General features: G+C 36.5%; 1 protein-coding gene across 4 annotated transcripts in view; it reads right to left on the bottom strand.

The window, feature by feature from the left end:
- dag1 (dystroglycan 1) overlaps positions 1–24,369 on the bottom strand; it is a 363,385-nt gene that overhangs the window by 217,265 nt on the left and 121,751 nt on the right. For all 4 annotated transcript variants that reach the window (XM_056759078.1, XM_056759081.1, XM_056759079.1 and 1 more), the window contains one exon: positions 7,395–7,472. The gene's annotated coding sequence lies outside the window, so the exon portion shown is untranslated. The remainder of the gene's footprint in view (positions 1–7,394; positions 7,473–24,369) is intronic.

Here is a 24,369-nt window from a genome sequence, read left to right as displayed (position 1 = left end):
AAATATCTCAAACGTGAATAAGAAGCAGAGGGAGGAAGGAATAAAGTACAGTTTTTTACTGAAATGTATTTTCTCAAGTATCTTTACTTTAAGTGTTTCACTTTGGAAAGTACTGAACTTCATTATAAATTATATTATTTTTAGCTTTTTTTAAATTTACTACTAAATGTGACCTGTAATACATAAAAAATCTAGTGCTTTGGAGCATACTTGAGAAAAATAATACTAATGTACTTTTAATGTACTCTGGTATTAAAGAGAAAATTAAGTATTTATGAAATGGAGTATAAAGAAGGCCATATGCTTTATAATGTGTACTTGACTAAATATATGTATATAAAAAATATATATATATATATGTCTCATAGTATAGAAGGAGAGAGAGACTTAAGGTCATGCAGGCAAAATTAACATTGAGGCTGAATAAACTTACTATATTAGATGATGCAAGAATTACTTCCATACAATAAACTATTTAAATACTGAATTGGCTTCTAAAGCGATTGGGAAAACAGTAATTTACAAGAACACAGAGGTATGGAATTGTTTCATAATTGTTTCTAAATGTCTAACTCACTGAATAATTATTACATCCAGTTACTTATTTAAATACATATTGTTACAAAGCAGCTTTACAGAAAATGTTGTCTCACAAATTCCCGCAGTGTGCTCAATGGCACACATTACAATAACTCTACATATGCCAATTATTTCTCCTGAGGTGATTTGATGTTGCCGATATTTGACTGACAAAAATAGCCTGCGATCAAAATTAAACTGCCTGAACAGTTTCTGTCGTAAGGCCTGACTTTTGCTAATGTTCAGTTTAAAATGGCCTATTATATTTTAATAATATTTCCTATAGAAAATATGTTTGTTTGGTACATCTCGGATATGGGTCACCATAACTGACAAATTGGTCACTTTCAATTAATGTAAGTGATAATCCACGGCTAGCTGTGCATTAAAGGATTTTAAAGTAAATTCAATTTTTTTACCACAGTGCCGGTTATTAAAGCAGAATTCATTTGAATACATTTCACTAAAAGTCTGTCCTTCCCTTAATTAGTGTATCATTGTTTAACCTTTTTTTCCCAGTCTTTTTCCCAATTTCAGTCATTTTTGTGAACTTCAAAGTTTTTATGTGGTTAAATAATTACTTAATGAGCCAATAAGAATTATCTTTATTTAACTACTAATCTAACTGAATGTGTCTTATTTTGCCATCATCAAAATGAATTTTGAAAAATATTTTTTTTACATCATTTACTCACCTTCGAGTTGTTCCAAATCTGTATAAATTTCTTTGTTTTGATGAACACAGAGAAAGATATTTGGAAGAATGCTTATAACCAAAGAGATTTTGCCTCCCATTTACTCCCATAGTAGGCAAAAACTATGGTAGTCAAAAGTGACCCAGAACTGTTTGCTGTCCTACATTCTCCAAAATATCTTTTGTGTTCAACAGAAAAAAAAAGATAAAGTATTTTTTCCTACTATGGGAGTCAATTGGTGGCAAAATCTGTTTGGTTACAAGCATTCTCCAAAATATCTTTCTCTGTATTCATCAGAACAAAGACATTTATACAGATTTGGAAAGGAGGATGAGTAAATTATGAGTTTTCACTTTTGGGTGAAGTATCCCTTTGACTTGAAATCCCATGGTTAACTCACAACAATTAAAAGCGATAGTTAACCCCAAATTAAAAAATCCTTCATCATTTACTCATCCTCTAGTCATTTCAAACCTTTATAATTTTCTTTATTCCGCAGAACACAAAAAATGATATTTGGAAGAAAGTTGGTAGTCGAACCACACTGGACCCCATTCAATTCTATAGTGATGACACGAAACCAATGAAAGTGAATGGGGTCCAGTTAACAACATTTTTCAAAATAACATTTGTGTTCTGCTGAAGAAAAAATGCCAAACAAGTTTGGAAATTACAAAAAGGGTGAGAAAATGATGAATTTTTATCACTTTAAGACATGGAAATGGTAGTTTTGTATTCAATTTGAATGATTTGGGGAATTTGGTTTTCATCACTGTTGTCACTTGTGACCACCCCTGAGACTACCATAAACATGAAAAACAAAGCAATGAATCATTCCCAAAACCGGTAATTAGCTAAACTTGAAACCAAGTTCCCGTGGGAAAGGACCAAACTGAGACATGTCTTTAAAGAGCTCGCTTGAGCTTCGCTAGTAATGCTCAAACAGTCCATGATGTCTAAAGAAGCATAATGAATGATTCTTATCATCCGTTCTGTTTCAAAAGCATAAAAACTCAAACTGGCTCATTTTGAATGCCTACGATGACAAAATCTTTTATAATAAACGCTTGTAAGTTGCGTTTTGTCAAAGTGAAAATCAAGTGTGTCCTTTGAAGTTTGCTGCTGCCTAAGTGCACTTTGTGAATAATCTTGAGTTAATTCTCTGATCTCAGATTAAACATTTGATCACAAAGATCCTCTTGTTTGATCAAAGCTTTTCAACATAACACCCAATGCCTTGGTAATACATGGGTATTCGAAGATGAATGGATAATCTACCTCAGTAACCCACTCCGAGCAAATATACATGTATAAAAAACAGAAAATATAAAACGTCTACTGAACTTTATGACTTATGTTTTCATGTAGTCTGAGAGATAAGACATTACATTATCCTACGGACTAAAACAAATGAATTGTGCATATGCGTATACATCAATTCTATATAGATCACACATCAAATGCTATGAAATGGTTTTGGATTGTCTCCCAAAGCCACACATTCTTCGGTGATGTATGATCTCATTATGTCACAAGGGGTTTTCAGATTGTATACAGAGATTTTTATTGAGTTCAACAAGGTTATGATTGGCAAATAATGCACTATTTATTTATTTCACACTTTCGATTCTTATTTCATCAGGTGAATCAAATCAATAGTTTGCTTTTAATGCTTCTTGGTTTACTTCGCTTACAAAAAAAACAAGTGGTGATCTAATGAAGATGCCGTAACAAAACAGACAAGCTAACAATAAACAAACAAATAAAATCAAAAGTAATCAGTGTAGAAGAAATCACATTCGGGCAACCAACACTATCTGTGGTAGAGCAAAATTTGAGAAAACAAAGCAATTTTGACAAACAAGTCACAATCAGATAAGGGGAGACTTCATTTGATTCAATAAGAGTAAGGGATAAGCAATCCAGTGTCATTTCAAATCCAATGTAACTTTAAGACGCAAAACCGTCACAGCAATATAAAATCAACATTGTCCTATTTTGCTTTCCTCAATACATCTTTCTGGTCTTAAAGCTTTTAAATGATCAGTGCATGTTGTTGTAAACCAAACAACACGTCTGTCTTCATTATATTTCGGTAAACTTATATTTCAACATTTAAAAGTACCAATTTTTCATCACACATGAATGCCAAAAAATGATGTAAACAGTGCTAAAAAAGATGAGAGTATACAAACTCCTTCAGGAGAACATTAAATAAATTCAAAAAGATATGTGTTAGGTCAAATAAGAAGTTAAGGTTAATCCTATACATAAATATGACGAAGATAAAGACAAACCTGAGAAATAACAACCTGTCCCTCCAACCCAAACGAAAAGTTGTTTATGACGGACTGGACCGTTCACTGAATTAGTGGCTCTACCGGCATCAGGAGAAGCTTTTGTCTACCCTCATCATTATAAAATTATATATTGCGCTATAATTTTGCAATGATGACACTTATGGGTTGTGATTATCAATTTACACTGTCAGGATGAACATTCACGCTTTTTTTGCCAGTAATGTAACATTTATTTATTATATAACATCAAACACAGCATATATAAAAGTCACAATTGTTTTTCAAAACGTACAAATATTCCAAGTGTACCGATCGAGGTTAAACAATCGATTCGGCAATCATAAATCTTCATATCCTGGGAACTCACAGGTTTAACACACGTTTAAACTCACAGCCAGACGAAGTGAAATGTCAGCTGTGATTGTGAGATACCATTGGTTCTTATGTATCATGTGACCGATTGTGTCGGCACTGAATGTGAAGTCTAATTGGTTCTCCATTTTGCGTCAAGTTTGAGCAAGCTCTGACTTCATCCGCTGCATAAAAGGATAATCTTCGTCTAAAGATGTCTTCTGGCTCAAATTCAGATCGTTTACAGCGCAATTTGTTTTGTAATACTGTTTTTGGTCAATTTATGTAATAATAAATACCTGACTTTACTTTCACTTGAGTTTTGCGTTTTGTATGATTAAGAAGTGTTTAGGTTAAGGGTGGGGGTAAGGGGCTCCAACATATCTTTTAAACCATCAATATTCATGAAATTATTGATACTTTAACAAATGCAAAGAATTAAAAGCATAAAAAGTGAACAACCTAAAAGCAATGGAATATCCTGGACGTCAAAACATGTAACCGTACATCATAATAAACTGCTGGTGCTAGAGGGTGCTCATCCTTAAGACGCAACTTTTGGTCATAGTTGAGAGGCACAGAGACTACGTATTTTCGTAGGCTAACCAAAAAGTAAGTTCCGCGCTGGTTCCCTTGACCGAAAGCCTATGCATTTTTTCAATAGACTTTTGTAAGATCGCAAAATAAGATCCGTGATTGACAATGGTTTATAATGTTTACACGTTTTGTCTCCCAAGATAATCTCTACACATGAACACAACATTTGTTACATTTGAAGCATAAATACAATCGGCACAAGTAAAAAGCTAACACAATGCTATAAAGAGACTACACTAAGGTCACCACCACCAAGCCTACGACAACTCCTTCAAACTTTTAAAAAAATGTGTTCCCTGCTAAGTATTCACTCCATGAATGAATCCGCATCTACATTTGAAAAGATTTTTTGCCCATGTTGCATTATATGTGAGCTTTATATGACGTCTAACATCCCCGCCCAAGGAAGTAGTCGCTTTAGCAACTTGTAAGCAACCGCCATTTTTTAGACACAATAAGGCTTGAAAAAAATCACAAGCTGGTTATAATTGGTGTGTTCTATGTCATAGAATAAAAGGTGAAAATATTTAGAGGTTTACCACAGACCTTATTTCGGCAGATTTCCCCAAATGCATTTAAAAACCCATAAACTTTGGAGCGATGGAACCGGAAGTCCTAAAATGCAAACTCGCTTCCAGGTCTTGCGTACAAAAATACGTCATCTCTGAGCCTTCCCATAAGGTGCTTGTACAAACGACCGATAGGTTCGTCTTTTTTTGGAGGACAGTCTCAGAAATAACGTACTATACATAAGAAAACAGTGCTAATGCGAAAAAGAAAATGCTAATGCTAACAAAAAAAGCTAGTCCTTACATCTTTTTAACAGTTAACACAGCCATTTGTAAAGTGGGTTATCAATGTAATTTATTCACTTATTGTACACATTAATTAAATGTTCAGGTGGACAGAAGTGGAAAATATATTTTAAGAACAGATTTCTAGGACAGAGTGAAGACATCCAAGCCAATGCCCACGCCAGCACAAATTCAGACTTTTTGTTCCTGTTCTTCAGAAGGTAAAACTTAATCAGTTTCATAAACTTAATGACCCATTTGAAACCCTTTTAGTCAGACATTCATCTTCCCAGAATGCAAATCTGTTTCTTTACAGCTGACTTTTCATTCGCATTCAGCGTTTATATCTGATTATCAGTTTTTGCTCTCCTCTTTTTAAAGCCTGCAATGTGTTTGGCGAGCTCCTGTGACATCTTTGTGTGGTGGGCACGCAGGGAATCGATAAAGGTGCGCAGAGGTGCGAGGGGTCGTGGCGATGCGTGCGGGAACTAATACAGACAGTCAAACAGCTGACCTTTGAGAGCCATTTTGACAACAATGTGAGTCCACGCTGGAGCGGGTTTCCCTTTTGAAATAACGAGTGTTTTTAAAGATTTCGCTAACAGTCTGCGCTCGATACGAGGCTGCGTTTGACCTTTCACAACAGGTTCGCCGTCCCGCGCTGCAAATACACTCTTGTGTTTTGCAGAGTTCACTGTGGACCGGCACGACCAAACAGAATGTACAATGTCAGAGGCGGGAGTCAGCATGCAGGAGAGGGAGAGTTCTGTTGTGTATGCAACAGAATAAAGCTAGAAAATAGTCTTGTGATAATTCATCATAAAAGATACAATGTTACAGCGACCTTGACTTGTAGGATTACTGTAAAATCTTTTTTTGGACACGTGTGATGTTAATACTGTGTTTTTAATCATGTACCATGGTAACTATTTTAGCCATTTAATATCTCGTCATGTAATATAGTTTTTATTTTATTTGAGAATAAAACCATGCCTTTGGGATTTTGGCATGAACGAAAAAACATTTGTTATTTGAAGTACCTTCATTTAAATATTATGGTAAATGAGTTATTCAGGGCAGTAACATGTAAAAACATGGTATTACCAACCTTAAAAACATATTTAATAAAATAAAATACATATTTATTTAAATCTTATTTTAAATCTTATCTTTATTTAAAAATATTGAATCTTAAATATTTAATTAAATATTTAATTATGTACTTAGGTTATTATTATGATTATTTTTATTATTATTGTTATTAATGTCTCCATCAGTAAATTGCAATCACTTTTATTTCCGTATTCTGAAGAATTTCAGAGTAAAACTGAATATTAAATAAGAAATCTATTGGGCGTGACTTATGTTTTCTATTGCGATTTGATTGGATGTATAAACACATGCGATGCATTTTGACATGCAGACTAATGAGAAAACTGACATCATCTGAGAGGGGGAAGAATATTTTCAGATTGTGATTTTGAGGGCACATACATTTTCGGAAGAGAATGGGAATAGTTATTTTAATTCAAAGGGCCTTTTATTTTCAAAATAATGATCTTATTTTAAAAACTATTCACAATATTGCTACTGTGTTGAGAGAAAACCGAGAAAAATAAACAGTGTTGTAATCCGTAAATGTAAAAAATAGCAATCGTGGATTATGTTTGACTGTAATGTAGTGTGTATGAAGATCAAACAGCACGCCTGCAGACACAATCAAAATCACCTGACACTCTCTACATCCTGACAGACCCCAAGCATCATCTTGCGCTGTTAGTAAAAATCCATTTTAGCCTTGTATAAGAAATCCGTGGGGATTCTCAAATAACACTTGTTCTCCATCCTCTCTTACTCCTTTACTCTCGCTCTCTTCAGATTAAAGGGGAACATTTGCTTTCCGTATTAGTGTTGATGTGGTGCAGCGCTTGCTAAAGTCATTGGGCACCTCAACACGGTGGATGTGCGAAGTTAACAAGAAAAATCACTTCAGGTTGACCTTTGAATAGCTAAAGCAACTCATGAGCTTGTGCCTTGGAACATCTCACAAGGAAATGAAAATTGTGAACTTTACTGACCCTCACGTCGCTCCAAACCAACGTGACTTTCTTCAGTCCAACACGAAAGACGTTCGGCGGAATGTTTCTGTTCTTTGCCTGAAAAAAAAACAGAAGGAAATTGAAGTCAGTCAATGGAAAAGTTTCACACGGCCGTAGCTCACAAATTTACAGCAACGTGTTTAGTTACACAATAAACGAGAAGAAATAATGTTTACTGACATCAGTGTGACTCAACATTTAAGCAGAAAAAAGAGTGAAAACTTAAATCGGCAATCCATAACTTGCCTCTCTATCGTCATCTCTTTTAAAAATTGCAGGTTAATGTACATACTTTACGTAGTCAAGTGACGTCAAATTTCCTACAATATCATACCTGACAGCACAAATGATAAAATAATTACTGTACGCTTATTCAACAAACTCTCTAAACTATCATAATCTCTAAACAAAACGTTTTTACGAGATGCCTAAGTCGGTAGAATTCATGAGATATTATTTGTCTGTTTTAGTATGAATTTAGATTTGCTTTCGCACCAGTGACGGTTAGGTTTAGGGTGGGGTTAGGGGAGGGGCTTCAGTTTTGCTTTTTTATGATAATCGTAAGTTGTTGTATGATTCACATAGAACAAATTAAAACAAATCAGCCGCATTGTAATAGTTCTGAATTCCTATGACACCAGGTTGGCTTATTGCAAATCAGCGTGAGGCAAGAAGACTGGTTGGAACACGAAACCTTGACCTTTACATTATCTGCTCAATAACTGATTTTACTTATTTTTATTTAAAGAAAAGTTAAATTGGAACGTATTGGGGACATTTACGTTTCATACAATTATATAAGTCTGAAAAATTACAAGACAATAACACCAAACACATATGAATACAACATCATCATTTTAGTCTAATTTTGGAAAATCTCTGTTTTGCTGATTCCAGGCACATATGCGAGTTTTCAGAAGCATTATAAAGCTTTTAAAAAGTCTGATCTCTATTCAATATTACTGAGCTCCAGGAGAAATCATTGAGATGTTTGAAACGGTTGTGTGTGTGTGTGTGTGTGTGTTCTTTCCTACATAAACACATTCATTGGACTTTGCATGACAATGATCTCGCATGGAAATGTGCTTGTTTAAATATGTAAAAAGAAACGGTGAATATTCTTTTCGTCTGGTGGCTGTGTGACAGGGTCATTATCATGCTTGAAATGACACATCTACCGCTCACCAACGTCACATTGATAATTACTTCTTAACCGTGGTTCCGCATCCAACAAAGAATGTCATGTTTTCTACTTATAAATGAAAAAAAAACAAGAATAATAACATCTGCATGTTGTTTGTTTGTTTATTAGTTTGTGTCGCTGCACCTAAAGTTGTTGACAAAGTGCAGACCGTTTTCGTTGATTTTGATCATAAATTAACGTGTTATATGTGAAATATTTTAACATGCTTTTATAAAAAAATACAAATATATTTTGCAGTATATTGTTTTCCCTTTTAAAGGTGACCTGTACTATCGGATTATCAATTCATACACATGTATGCGCACACACATAAATATGGAATAATAATGAAACAGCACAGGGTCACCTTTAAAGGACAAACCTAGGGCTGGCAAACAATTATCTGTTACTAATCATACGCAAAATAAACGTTTATTTACATAATATTTATGTGTGTACTGTGTATAATAATAATGTATAAATAAGTACTCACTTGTGCATGTATAGTTCTGAGATAAAGTAGGCTATATTTATATATTAATTTTTTATCTAAATATAGAAAGGGATTTATGCATGTAAATATTTCTGAAAGCTGTCTGTCTCCGTCTCCGTCTCTGTCTCTATGCCTGTCTCTGTCTCAATGCCTGTCTCTGTCTCTATGCCTGTCTCTGTCTCTCTGCCTGTCTCTGTCTCTATGCCTGTCTCTGTCTCTATGCCTGTCTCTGTCTCTATGCCTGTCTCTGTCTCTCTGCCTGTCTCTGTCTCTATGCCTGTCTCTGTCTCTATGCCTGTCTCTGTCTCTATGCCTGTCTCTGTCTCTCTGCCTGTCTCTGTCTCTATGCCTGTCTCTGTCTCTATGCCTGTCTCTGTCTCTATGCCTGTCTCTGTCTCTATGCCTGTCTCTGTCTCTATGCCTGTCTCTGTCTCTATGCCTGTCTCTGTCTCTATGCCTGTCTCTGTCTCTATGCCTGTCTCTGTCTCTCTGCCTGTCTCTGTCTCTCTGCCTGTCTCTGTCTCTATGCCTGTCTCTGTCTCTATGCCTGTCTCTGTTTCTCTGCCTGTCTCTGTCTCTATGCCTGTCTCTGTCTCTATGCCTGTCTCTGTCTCTATGCCTGTCTCTGTCTCTATGCCTGTCTCTGTCTCTATGCCTGTCTCTGTCTCTATGCCTGTCTCTGTCTCTATGCCTGTCTCTGTCTCTATGCCTGTCTCTGTTTCTCTGCCTGTCTCTGTCTCTATGCCTGTCTCTGTCTCTATGCCTGTCTCTGTTTCTCTGCCTGTCTCTGTCTCTATGCCTGTCTCTGTCTCTATGCCTGTCTCTGTCTCTATGCCTGTCTCTGTCTCTCTGCCTGTCTCTGTCTCTATGCCTGTCTCTGTTTCTCTGCCTGTCTCTGTCTCTCTGTCTGTCTGTCTGTCTCTGCCTGTCTGTCTCTCTGTATGTCCGTCTGTCTGTCTGTCTCTGTTTCTCTGTCTGTCTCTGTTTCACTGTCTGCCTGTCTCTGTCTAAATATACATTATTATAATGTATAACTTTTATTTTGCATAGGATTTGTCACTAATATGTGTTTGACAGACATAAAAATAACATTGAATTGTTTTTTTAATTAATTATTGAAATGTGTGTTTGTAATGAAGTTCTTCACTATAGCTGTAAAAAGCAGAAAATAATACAAAAGTGTTTGATTCTAATGCCTCTCTTCCAAGGTTATTTCATGCGGCCCAGAGGGAGTGTATGTTTTTATAGCATTAAAAACATCAAAACAACTTAACAGAGAGAGAAACAATCGGTTTAAAGGTTTTACCAAAAGGACCATAAACTCTCAGTCAATATTGTGTTGAAATTAGCGTATTTATAAAAGAAATTGTTCTTTGCTTAAAAGGATAGTTCACCCAAAAATAAAAATGATGTCATCATTTATTCACCCTAATGTTGTTCAAAACCTGTTTATGTCTTTCTTCGGTAAAACACAAAAGAAGATGTTTTGAAAAATGTCTTAGTGGATTTTTGTCCGTATAATGGTAGTCAATGGGGGCATGTTGTTAGGTTGTTTGAAGAACAATTAATTAATTAATTGTAAGATCATTTAAGACTCAAATTCCCTCAAATTTTCATTATTGGAATGCAATAAATCACATTACTGTACTGTAAAACTGACAGCTGATGACATCACAGGAACATCAGTATTGAATATTCTTATGCGAATGATGTCGTCAAAGGTAACAGATGGAGAAAATCCATCCATTACATTACAGTGCATTCAATACACCAAATATTTCTAAATAAGCATCCTATTTTATCAGTGTGCATGTTCCATGGGATTCAAACTCATGACCTTAACGCCACAGTTCATCTCAAGTCTTTTAGACTTGAATTGCAGGACATGTCAAGTCACGTAATCTCAACATAGCGGTCCGCCTCATGAAGAAGAAAACAGCTTCTAAACCACTAATATAAACACATTTGTCATAAGCAGGTGTTGCACAGGTGTAAATGAAACGCAGGTGGACCGTGATGGATGGATGGTGTCAGAGGTCACGTGACAACTCAAACCACAATGACAACAAAGCGTGTATTCTTTGACAGGGAACAAGGTAAAGTCGTCAGGGTGGCCCACATCTGTTCGCTCACGGTTTGCCAGTTGTCCGTTTCTATCTCACAAACTTCAGGGAATAAGATTGAGTGATACAACAGCGATATATCACAAGCTAACCTGACCATCTGTGACGCTGCAAAATGCGAGAGCAGAATTGTTTCTTTGCTGGAAGGGAACCCGACGGTGTGTGCGTGTGTTGTGCGTCTGCAATCAGATCCTTTAATGTATCCGACACAAACAGCTTCCAGGGGGAAACAATGGAGATAGCTCAGATGTGCTGAGGGATGAAAATCCTATTGGCCAAGCCCAGCGCTGATTACTTTAGCGCTTTCCGAGCATCTCGTAAAACATATTGTAGTCTATAAACAAACAACGCAATTAATAATTAACCTTCCCCGACCGAATTCACCCCGCTAAAGTGAATAGGGCTCTCCAGGAGCGCCGGAGCCATTTTCCACGCTTGTTGAAAATCAGCGCTAAATCACTTCAGAAATCAATGGGCATTTCAATTGCTCACCCACAACGCACATAAACGCCGGCGATATATTACCCAGAAAAACCCATCACCGAAACTAATGAACGTAAATACCGGCCGCGCGGATAATGAAGTGTGGCCGTATAAATCTGGGTCTCACGTGAAAGACTACGGGGAGAATAGACAAATATTGTCTGTGTCGAGGAGAGCGGCGGAACAGATGTATTCAGGTGGTGAGCGATTGGCTGTTTGTATGAAGCAGACTGTTTGTGATTTACAGAGCCCCCGAAGAGTCATTGGTCTGTTGTGAACTTGACTTGCGAGGTAAATTTAATTAAGCCGAAAGTGTCAAGGAGGGACGGCATTTCTCAAACCTTTAAACGCATAAGCAATGAGGTGATTACCGGTTTTGAAACGGTAATTGCACGTGAAACACATAATCCGGTGACTTTACGTGTGGAAATGTCGCAGCTTCATTTCCTCAGAAGCCGGAATGTAGAAGCTATACTGATGGATATCGTAAGTTTGAATCTCAAGACATAAACAAATACGGGAAATTAAGCGTAAAACGAATTGATTTGACTGTATTCACACGTTCATGCACAGAGCATCTGATTTGACAAAAATCTGTGCGTTGCAGGATGAGTCGTTTTTTAGGCCAATTAAATGTGAACCTCAAGTTTTAAAAGTACACCATCATAACGCGCGGACTAAAAGGACAAGAAAAAAAAACCTATTTTAATTTCACGAGGCTTTTGAAGACGGCATGAAAAATTGTGCCGGTTGACAAAGGCTTGCTGATATCAGCAAAGAATTTTTGGTTATTTTTCACCGCACGTCTCTATATCCTTGTATTTCTTTCTTCTGTCTAATATGAAAATATTCTTTGAACTCATGGTCATGCAAAAAAAAAATAAGATTATTTTTTTTACCATCTTTACCCTCTTCTTTCTCCTATTTTGATGAAAACCCATCAAAAAACAGCGAGAGGCATTAAAAGCCACTGTATAAGATGACTGTGCCATAATCACTTAAGCTCATTTCATAGCTGGTTTCATCCTTTGTGTACTAATTGGAAGTGGCTGTCATGTGCAAGAGAGCGAATTGTTTAGGTTTACAGCGCGGGAAGACAACAGCATCCAAGTCTGTGACGCCCAATAATTAGTCGAGAAGTGCCACTACTCCCCGCGATAAGCTGTCTGCTTTGTCAACCGAACCTTTGACGTTCTTGATAATGGTGTTCTGTGTTGCTTTCAAGACCTGAATGTGGAAACATTCCTTTCATGAAAAGACAAGATCACACGGATCTGATAAGAGTTGACAAAAGAAAACAATTTCATTAAAGCTGCATTCTGTCACTTTTGCCTTTGTAACGCCATTTCTATTTGAAACATAGAATTGCAGGTCATTGTGCATTCTTGCATTTACATGAAATTGTGTTTTAATTATTGTTCTTGTTCAATTAATAAATGTACAAATAAATAAATACAAATTAAAGGGGATTTAAAATTTACAGTACATCGCAATTGATTTTACAGTAAAAATGGGTAAACGTATGGCACATTAAACATATGAATCACTCTAAACAAGTGTGTAATCTTCCCATAATGCGACACAATATGTGCTCTAACAACCGAACCGCGGCAAACTAATTAGAGGTGTGATTAAACTAACTTTTAATAGCTCTGCCCATAAAAAAATAATAAACAAACTACACTGTGTTGTAAATGAGGCGGAGAGAATTGTCCTGTGTACAGGATACCTGATCACCTCAAGGCACAAGATATCTGATCCATTTCATCACGGTTTCGCTCATTGTCATGTTTAATTGGGCAGCAAGTTCAATGTAGTATATTTTTGGAGTAAGACAATATTGCATAATGACAGTGTGTTTGAGAAACTTTATAAAACAAACAGTTCTGCTTTTGGATGATCTCTGATAGTCAGTCAGTGCTTACGTTTGAAAGTTAACAGGAAGCTTTTAAAGATCTTTTGACACATTTTTAGGGCATTTTTTAATGAAAATGTGTTTATTCCTATTGTTGTGGCAACTCCACCAGACACCAGAAAGACAATTCTATAAATAATAAGAAAATAAAACATTGTCAGCCAATTTAAATCGATTTCAATTGAAAGGGATCATGCACTGGAAGAACAAAAGTGTGCGATGTAGATGTTAATATATTTATCACAGTTCTTAGGACTGGGTAAAAATATTGATGTCAGATTCTGAATTCAAAGAAAGTATGTCGATTCTGGAACCCGAGCATGTGAATATCTGTAATTCGCTTCTTGTCTTAAAGATGTCGCCATTGTACGCTTTTTTTTAAATAAAGACGGAGGATCAAGGTGGAAGGTCCTGATAAAGGCTTTATGTGGACCTGTTTCAAATGTTTAGATTTTTCTTGAACATATCTCAAGTTGGTAGTGAACTTAATTGCTGCACATTTTTATAATGTTTATATTTCTTTTTTTACTGTAACATGCATTTTGCACTGTGTGATTTTCTACTCAAAAGGTAAAAATATGAATTTAACAATTGTGTGGGCCTATTGTTAATGTGTATTTCAGTTATATAGCAAAGCGGGTTTAAGGAACTAGCACTTATATTTAAATATCAATTCTGTCTCTGCAAATATTTTTTTTTTTTTTAATTGCTAAGTTACCTATATATTGAATTGAATTGAAATTGTAATCGAATTGAATCCATATAAATATTAATTGAGTCAAACTTGATTATTGCATTACCCAGCCCTAGCAGTTCACCCAAAACTTCACTTACTGTACTTACCTTCAAGTTGTTCCAAATCTGTATTAATTTCTTTGTTCTGATGAACACAGACAAAGATATTTGGAGGAAAACTTGCAACCAAACACTTCTTGGCCACCATTGACTACCATAGTAGGAAAAATGACAATTTTTTCTGTCATTCATTCTTCAAAATCTTTTCGTTTGTGTTCATCAGAACAAAGAAATGTATGAAGATTTGGAACAAATTGAGGTTGGGTAAACTTCTCCCTTACTGCAGTTACAGCAAATAACAACGTGACCTTTTTAACCTTTAATTTTATTAATAAACATTTCAAAATTCTAAATGGAATTAATGAAATAAAGGAATGTAACATGATCACTGTATTTATAAATCATGTCAACTGATCATGTGCCTGAATTACACGCTATGACATCCAACATTCTTACGTAATGGAGATAAATACAAATAATCTTAATACATTCAGACACGCAATTAAAAAGGATTCTGCTATTCCATGCCTGGCGCTATATTCAACATATGACAACCTCATATTCCCTGTACTTGTGGCTCTGAGGAAAATAATGACTTTCTCCACTTTGAGTTTGGGGTGTTGGTGGTGGTGTTGTTGTTATTCTCTTTTTAGACTTTTTTAACCTACACTGTCACGAAACGTTCTAATAACCAGAACTGACAAGTAATTATACGCGCAACTCTCCTCATTCGTCTCCAATTATCCCTCAACACCTCAACCTCAGACCAATTATTCCAAATTGTGCTGCTTTGTCTTGTTTCTTTTTTCGTGTCTTATTTTCGGAAAGCGGAACCATTCAGTTGTGTTAAGAGGACGTTGTTCACTGGTCAATAATTTGAATATATTTATATGAATTTATATTGAATATATTATTTGAAGTCTAAAAGCTTCGATTTATTTACAGCCACACAAATATATTTTATTTTTATAGAACTGCTGTTTAATTGTAACAATAATAATTTGAGCCTTGAGTTCAATTTATTTAATTCATAATAGGCCCATATATTAACTAAATAGTCACATTAGTGGCTTTATTATATATAATTAAGTGTGTGTATATATATATATATATATATATATATATATTCCAAATGGAAGAAAAAATATATTAAAAAGTTGTTGGAAAGTTGTAACTTGCTAAATTAAAGTGCTGTTAAGTATTGCCAAGTGCCCTTATTGTCGTCATATAATAATGATCCTTTTTCTATTCATTTCAATTTAATTAATTGAATGTGAACTTTTCAAATCAAAATGCTGTTTGGAGTTTCCAAGCGGCCTTTTTTTGTGTTTCCACATTATAATGATCATTTTTATATTTGTGTAAATTTAATCAATTAGATATTATATTACATTTACATTAATGCATTTGGTAGACGCTTACGATTTACATTGCATTGTACTACATATGTGCAATACCGTAGGATCTAACCCTTTACCTTGGTGTTGCGTGCACCACGCTCTAACCACTGAGCCACAGGAAAGCTCATATTATATATTTTCTGGCCATTCAAAGTCCTACTGATCCTCCTGCAAAACGTTTACCCAGCATCTCAACCAACCTCCTGTCTGCCCTTTCCAACACCATTATCCCATAATTCACATGCTAGCAGACAATTCATCCAGCGAACAATGTTCAGCAGACAAAGACACCGCCTGTATATAATAAGACCAAGATTATGTCTGTCGACCAAGGAATTAAAGAACTGTAATCATTTCATATTCAAAAAATTGGCAAGATTTGAGAGGTCATCAGTAACAATAAGATCTGTATAATATTCTTTATAACCTCAAAGACTAAAAACAGCAGGAACATGTTATTCAGTCAACTGATCTCGAGGACACCAAAAAAAAAACCCCATCATTTCTAGACTAAAGACGGTTTGCCCTTTCACACTGATCCATGACCAGTTTGGGGATTTTCCTTACAAAGGTTATGATTTGTAGCTCTGACAGGAACACTGTTCCAAGCTTAGTGTAAAATAACATCCACCACCAAGCGAATACGACAACAGCTTAATTTCCCTTGTGTATGTATGCGTCTCTCCATCTCGCCTTTTTCTTCCCCAGCTGGATTATTATCTGAAAGGAAGCGGCACGGCAAAACGCAGGGCTTGTTTTTATGAAGTCCCCAATCTAAATGTCACTACGACCCACTGTAGTGCTAGGCTTTGTGGGTAGGTGATCACCGCTGGGCGGCTGTTTTGCGGCGACTGCCGAATCTCCTCAGGATCTCGTCTGAGCGAGCGACGGAGATGACAGTGAACATGTCGGGGACCTAGGAGAGGTCAGCTCCTACTGCTTCCGAGCATCGTTCGACATATCGGCTGTGACAAGTCTCGCGCATGCACGTTCGCTTTGACGGCGGGCAAACAGATGCTCGTGGAACCGTGTCTCTGCGTGACATACCTTCACGTCTGTGTTCTTTCTAAAATGGAACCTCATGTTTGACTCCTTGAGCTGGAAAAAATATGCAAATGACAAGAAGCTGAGGCAGAAAAGGCTCAATAAGAAACGCAAAAATTGAAAGACAACAACCGTGGTATCTCTGTAGGCTTTGATTTATCTCGAGTCTGCTTAAGCATGCGGGCACCGCAATACAATCACAGTGGCGTTTCATTCAGAAAGCATTGAGAGTATCAATCGTACACTGTGCTGCCACTTAAATTTTATCGTAGTCCGTATTTTTGCCTGTTAGGGAACATTAAAGAGTCGAAACAGATCCCCCGTTGTTCGCAAGGCCCTTTTGGACAGACGCAAACCCGCCGCTCCTGGGAGGGCCGAGGACGGCCAGGTCTTGCGCCTTTAAGCCGTAAAAGAGTGCATGACTTATGAACGTGTGGTGTTAAAGAAAGATGGAGAAAGAGAAACCGGAGATCGATATTTAGGTTGATGCAGTTGGCAGCTTTCAAACGTGGCAGCCAAAGATGGGAGGGGGTCCGGCATCAAATTTACAATGCCGAAAGCCGCGAAAATCCCCATAAAGCATTGCAGCCTATTGTACAGCTCCCTCCCACTGGATTCCTCTTTAAAAATAAAGGTGATGGAGGATAAAGCTTCGAGCACAATAGCTAAAGGGTGAAATAGTCAAGGCTTATAAATCACTCGACGGGGACAAAAGTGTTGAGTCTAGGACCGCCAAAAACATCCACACGGAAAGTCCTTCAGGTGCATATCTGTGAGGGGGACGTGTCAGAAAGAATTAATAAAACTGTCTCGAGTCATTCAATTTTAATTAAGGGCTTGAGGGGTCTTCGAAGTGCGTTTTTACGTGAAATGATCCCAGCCTTTACTGCCCATCCCAGACCTTACAGTAACCCCAAGGACGGCCTTCACCGAAAATGCATTCTGACACCCAAATAAAACTGCCAAGCAAAGCGCAGTATGATGCTTTTATTACAAGCTATTGTGTGTGACCATGAGACATCAGAAGCCTTTAATATTACACTGAACTATAGACACAGTCACCAACTTTACTCACGATTGATGCCGATGACTTAGTGTAAACACTTGTCCAGAGACACTTCCCGTTTCGTTTTTTTGTTGTATTTCACATATATAATTATGTCACAAAGATTGTTTTAAATTTCGTTTTACTTAATTTCATTCTTAATTTACTCTTGGTTGTATTTTTGTATCTTGTCAGTGCAGAATAAATTGAAACTACCGTTTGCCCTCACACATATACAATATAAGCATGTATACTTGTTAACAAAAAAATTAAATTACAGCGATACAGTTCTTCGATATAAAATGGACTTGCAGTAGGCTATAAATCATTTAAACCTGCTTGGCAATCTGGTTGGGCTTAATCGTTTAAATAACAGAGAAAAGTCACTTTCGCGTGCGCACGAGAAACTTTACCGTGCGCACGAGAGAGTCTTCTGTTTTTTTTTTCCGCCAATGTCCCTTTCACGGCTCCGTAGACACAGGAAGTGCTTGCGGGGTGTTGTAAAATAGTCTATACAATTAACTACATTACATTAACTATAAAGTGACAAAACTGCTATTTAATCTTACTGGTTAATGGTTAAAAAAAGATTCATGTACATTTTCCGTTGCGAAAATGAGCGTCCCTAGCATGTAGCATGATTCGTAAGCGGTTTTCCCTCAAAGGGACCAAAAACAAAAGATTCGGGTTTACTATGTTTGTTGAGACATTTGGAGTTTACCGGGACCACACACACCGTTTACTGCTGTGCACCCATTGGTGTTTCGCCCGACCTTTTTAAAGTTCTTGTACAATCCTGTGGTGCAACTATTGTGGTAGTATTTTTTTTTATGTATCAAAAATTCAAGTTCAAGTTTATATCATTAATCATGATATATCGGTATGTTGCAAATTAACAAAAACTATACCACTTCTTACATATTTAAAAAAAAATGTCAGAAAATTCGAGAAATTTCTGACACAATTTCTGACACTGCGTCTGAAACTTGGTTAGTCATCAAAACCATCAAATGTACGCGTCTTGCACTTCTGAAGTTTTGAACTACTCATTTTTAGTAACTGTTATGTTAAACTGTTGTTTTGAGCTCAGTGTTATGCCAGTACCTTGTCATTCTGCATACAAGTCATAATACCGGAATGTTTGAAAATATTTAGAGTACCGTCAATAGTAAAAAATATAAATGTGATTTTAATATTCAGCGTGTTAAACTTCATAAAGAAACTGTTAAAAACAAAGCGAGAAACAACTTTAAAAAAAAAATAACATTGTGTTATTAGATTAGGAGTCATCTTTTTCATGAACCTTAACCTAAAATTTTGAACATTGTGTGAACTCTGTTGGAGGCTTAAATATCACATGTGAATGTCAGCTGTAAGTTTCCAAAGAAATCTATGTTTTTTTAAATAAATCCACATCTTTCAGCTCAAACCAGACCTAACGCTAACCACAAGGACAGCCTTCACCCGAAATACATATTGACGTTCAAATAAAACCACCAGTCAAATCTCAATACAATCCGTTGTGAGCATTTAAAAGTGGCTCCGTCTCATTCTTAAGACAATTTTCCTCAGTCAAACCCACTTAGACATGCTAAGATGTGCCGCTTTAGCCCGCCATACTGCACCGGCAGTGTTTTTAAAACCCAGGCCGTACGTTTCCTCTTATTTTAAGCGACGAGACAACCATCGCAGATTATGTAAACAATCTCCCACAGCTTTTCAAATGTCACAGCAATCTCCTTCCATTCAGTCCAGACGTTTCTCACTGCATTGAGAATGAACCGTTCCGACATGATAGATATTCAGATGTTAAGTCTTGGGGCAATCTAATTATAGAACCTGTAGACGATAAGGGTGAAAAGACACGGAGATGCGAAGAGAAGGAGATATTTTTCCTCGACGCAACAGTAATGTCATCTCCCGGCGGACCGGATTTTGCGGCCGATTTCTACAGCCTGCAGCTTCCCAGCTGAGGCGAGCTAGACAGACAGACAGACAGACGGGGGTCGATAATTTCGGCAACTCTTTTCTGCAACGTCGAGCCACGCCGTTGAGAAGCGCTCGAGGAAAGACGCAAACAAGGGATGTGGTTAAGATGTGAGAAGACTGTAGTGAAACCGCCTCGGGAGAGCTCATCTGTGTCGGGCGGCTCACAACCCAAACAACTCAATCCATCCCATGAGCCTCGCTTGGATCCGATTGGCCATTTCTGGAAAATTACAAATCCGCAACGTCTACAAAGAAAGGGACGTTTAAAAAAGTACCGTACAACTCAAGCGGATCTCGGTGTCTGTGATTATAGAAATAAAACATTTCCCAGCAGGCACCTGTTCTAAAGTGTTGGCAAATGCTTTAAACAGTCATCTAGCCAGAGCTGGTTACAAGAGGGAGAGAAAATACAAAAAGGGGTGACTTTGAATCCATTATGAGCGACGCTTGGCTCCTGCTGTGAGGAATTTGGCTTGACATTTTTACATAGCAATTAGAATTTTGTTTTCTTTCGTTCTTTCTTTTTCGGCGCCATCATGATTTATCGACGGCTCAACGCACGGGTTTAAATCGGAGGTGTATCAGGCCAATCCGGGGAAAACGCTCGCTGATGGTTTTGATTCAACTCTAATAGGAACTTAATGCATTCATGAATGACAAACAAGATGCCACCTGATGTCTGGCAACGCGGAAAGAAGCCACATGCGATGCATCAAAACAAGACTGAAAGATGCTAAACAACATCAACCAAAGCTAGCAGGCTGATTTCTTTTAGATTATGTCCTTTGATCCGGTTCGTCTCATGGGATTTGCTTTGCAATTTTATTTTTGTTGCATTAAACCGACAAGGACAAATTGCAAAAAAATTGTTTCGCTAACTGCTTCTTTACAGTAGAGCAACTGTCAAACGTGTCACCATTTTCAATGGTTTATCTCATCTGTAAATTGTGTGTTACATAATCACATACAGGTGCACAGATACAAAACACACTCTCTGAAACTGTGGTTCCTGGAAAAAGACAACTATTCTTTTCGCACTAGTTCTGAGAGGGAATCGTTTCATTTTATGAATATTTTAAATGTTCCTCAAAATAAAATAGCCCACAGGAGGTGATGATATTCACGTTGTTTCTTTTCAAAGTTGGGTGCACAAGGTTGTTAATGTTACTTCCAAAATATTGCTTAGCCTACTGGCTTCACTGGGTTGAGTTGTGAACATGTTTCGTTAAAGGTACAGACCTAGTTCACCCATAAATAAACATTCTGTCATCGTTTATTTCTTTTAACCCGTTTATGAGTCTTTCTACTGCATAACACAGATATTTTGAAAGAAGGTATTTTGAGAAATGTCTCAATGGTTTTGTGCTCATACAATAGAAGTGAATGGGGGTCAGTGTTTTCAACATTCTTTAAACTATCTTCTTTTGTGCTTTGCATAAGATAGAAATTCATACAGGTTTGGAATGACACGAGGGTGAATAAATAATTTCCATGTTCCGTTCCTTTAAGTTTCATTAAAGAGAATAGTACAAAATAAGAGTTTATAAACGTAATTACAGCTATTTACAGCGGCATTGCAAATGTGTAACAACAATTATTTTCTGCCCATTTGATGCCTTTAGTGTTTTTAATATAATTTTGAACACATGGCATTTCAAAGCATTCTGATCTGATCTGTATTACCACCCATCTGTAAAAACATTTAGACAATAATAAATTCTCAAAGCATCTGGTTTTGTCAAAACTTCTTTGTACAACTACAAACAAGTTATTGGACTGAACAAAGAAAATTGACAAAGTTTACTTTTAAATATCCGAGCCAGACATGAGAGAAATATCCTCAGTAAGGTTGTATTTGTTAAAGGTCCAGTGTATGAAATTGAGCGGTGTCCAGCGGTGAGGTTACAACGAAAAGTTCACTCCACCGCCACTTCCTTTTGAAGCACTACGATGGCTGACACAGAGCTAAGATGTCTTCACATTTTTGCTTCTTTGCCGAAGGAGATAAAGCATTTACAGGGATACTGTAGAAACAACATGTCAATTCCATATAAGGGGATTTGCGGTGTATGTAGATAGAAATAGCTCATTCTAAGGTAATGAAAACATAACACTTCATTATGTAAGGTCTTTATACACCTCTGAAAACATGTATATTATACAGAATTTCTGTAAATAGATCCTCCAAAAATAACATGTTCGACATTTAACATTAGTAAATGCATTTGCAAAAACAAACAAAAATGAATAAATACTGTATAGTCTTGTTCATTGTTAGTTTATGTTATTGCTGCATTACTAACATTTTCTTTTAAATCTCAAATTGTAACTTATAAGTACTGTTTTGGAATGAAAGATTAATAAATGCTGAAAACTATATAACTCATTGTTCATATTACAGTAGTTAACACATTTACTACAATTGCAAACTTATTTGGACTTTACAGTCTTACCAGTTTTTATTCGCTGAAAGATATTGGCTAAAATGGAGATGTGGGTGTGCTTTATATAATATCCGGTTATTTCTAAAATCCTCCTGAAAACTCACATCTTACTATTGAGATTGAAACCACTTTAACAGTTTCTGCCAATGTGGTGCATTTTGTTGAAGTATGCGTGTATTAAGTGTTTTTTCCATAGCAAGAATGTGTTTTCCTAGTGCACCTATTTGAGCATATTTATATTCTGAGTGGTAATGTCTGTTCAAATTGTAGCATTTGTTAGAAGGGTTTTAAACCTAAGGAGACGTGCAGAATTGGTTTCATCATCACCTCACAAACACAGTCGCATGTGTTTACTCCAGAAGTGTGGACTTGTGGATTGCAGTCGGTGTTGGGGTGTGTTAACTAACATTACTAGCGGTATTGTCACTTGACTGGAAGCTGAAGTTGGGGTTTAATGAGCCACTTTTGCATTATGTCAAAGATAACTCATTGATTTTATGCTAGACCACCACAGATTCTTCTATGGAAGACAGCGATGCTTTGCAACAGCAAGTTCAATCAACTTTTCCATGATTCTTTTTTTGTTTAACATTTAAGATGAACGTTGCATATGTTGTGGGCACCAAAATGCCCACGGTCCCCTGCTATTAAAACAGTTTTAATTGGCCGGCTCAAACTTTCCCTCCGCCAAACTTGCTAGGGGGCCGCATTGCTGTGCAATTGCAGATCTGTGTATATATAAAACATGCTAATTTACAAGAAAACTAAATGTAAGAAAAACATGCCTCATAGAGAGTGTTTGAGAATTTACCAATATTAATGCCTTTCTGTTCAAAAGAACATGGACGTCTCCATTGTAAAGCCTCATAGATCTTCATTTTCATCCTCTCAAGTACTCTTTGGCTTTCCTTCCATGCTTCATAATTATTTGCATGTAGAGTTCTTGTGTCTATACAGTGAATATCCTGGGGATGAAAATGACTTCTTCTGAATTTCGTACATTGTATTGCCTGTTAAATTTACCTATCAAACCCAAAGGATTCGGGCCAAGATGAGAACAGGAATACGATTCCTGACGTGCAAGCCAAACCCTATTTTTCCAAGATGCTTTTTATATTTATTTAATTATCTTAACTTGTCAAGCTTCTTGGGAGAATTACCCATGATTAAAATCCCCTGCAATTTCATACTTTGTTCTAGCACGATTGTCACATTATAATACTGTTTGGGCAATTACTGCTTCTTTCACATGGGAATTACTTTTGCATTTCATTAAAATAAGAGCTGCAGGAATAATTGTGTCTCTGTCTCCTGCCCGGTTTTGTTTTCTCACATGTTATCTCCTCTTGCTCTCTCCTCCCATCTCTGAGAGATGCTGGAGCAGAGGAACAAACACGCTGATGATAAATGAAATTTGTTTGAAATTGCAAATAACAGAGGCGCGTCAAGCATCATCGAGGGAATTCTGCATCAAACGCAGGTTTTTGGTGAAAAGAGATAAAAAGTGTGTTGAAAGCCGTGGGGTGTCTGCTCAAATCCAGTGGTTCAGAGTTCACTGTCAGATTTTTTGGGGTAAAAAGCAGTTGGATCACTCAAATGAAATTAAATTTGAGTCAATTTTGTATTTGTGAAATTTTGTAATTTGTGATCAAGAATTTATTGTCTTCCGTTTTACTTTATTGTCTTTAGTGATGTAACTTTCGGTCAAATATCTTGACTGTAAAAGTGATTAGCCATAAATCTGGTCATTTCTATGAAACAAATAGTCAAGTGGAAAAAAGTGAGTCTATCTATAGACTAGCCGTTATTTGTGCACTTAAATACAGGTAATTGTTTTTTTAAAAACCAGTTCAATAAACATTTTAATTGAATATCAGTCATAGACTATGATAAAAATAAATATCTCATATAATAAATAATGTTTAAAGGATGTAATGATTTCAAACTCTCACGTTACGATAGTACCTCTGTGTAATGTATGCATTACACTATTTATTTGCGATATTTAGAATACAAATGAAGACTTGGAAAAAGTGCCAT

This window comes from Triplophysa dalaica, chromosome 10 (assembly GCF_015846415.1).
Source record: "Triplophysa dalaica isolate WHDGS20190420 chromosome 10, ASM1584641v1, whole genome shotgun sequence".
Classification (NCBI taxonomy): Eukaryota; Metazoa; Chordata; class Actinopteri; order Cypriniformes; family Nemacheilidae; genus Triplophysa; species Triplophysa dalaica.
This window is presented reverse-complemented; position numbering and strand designations above follow the sequence as displayed.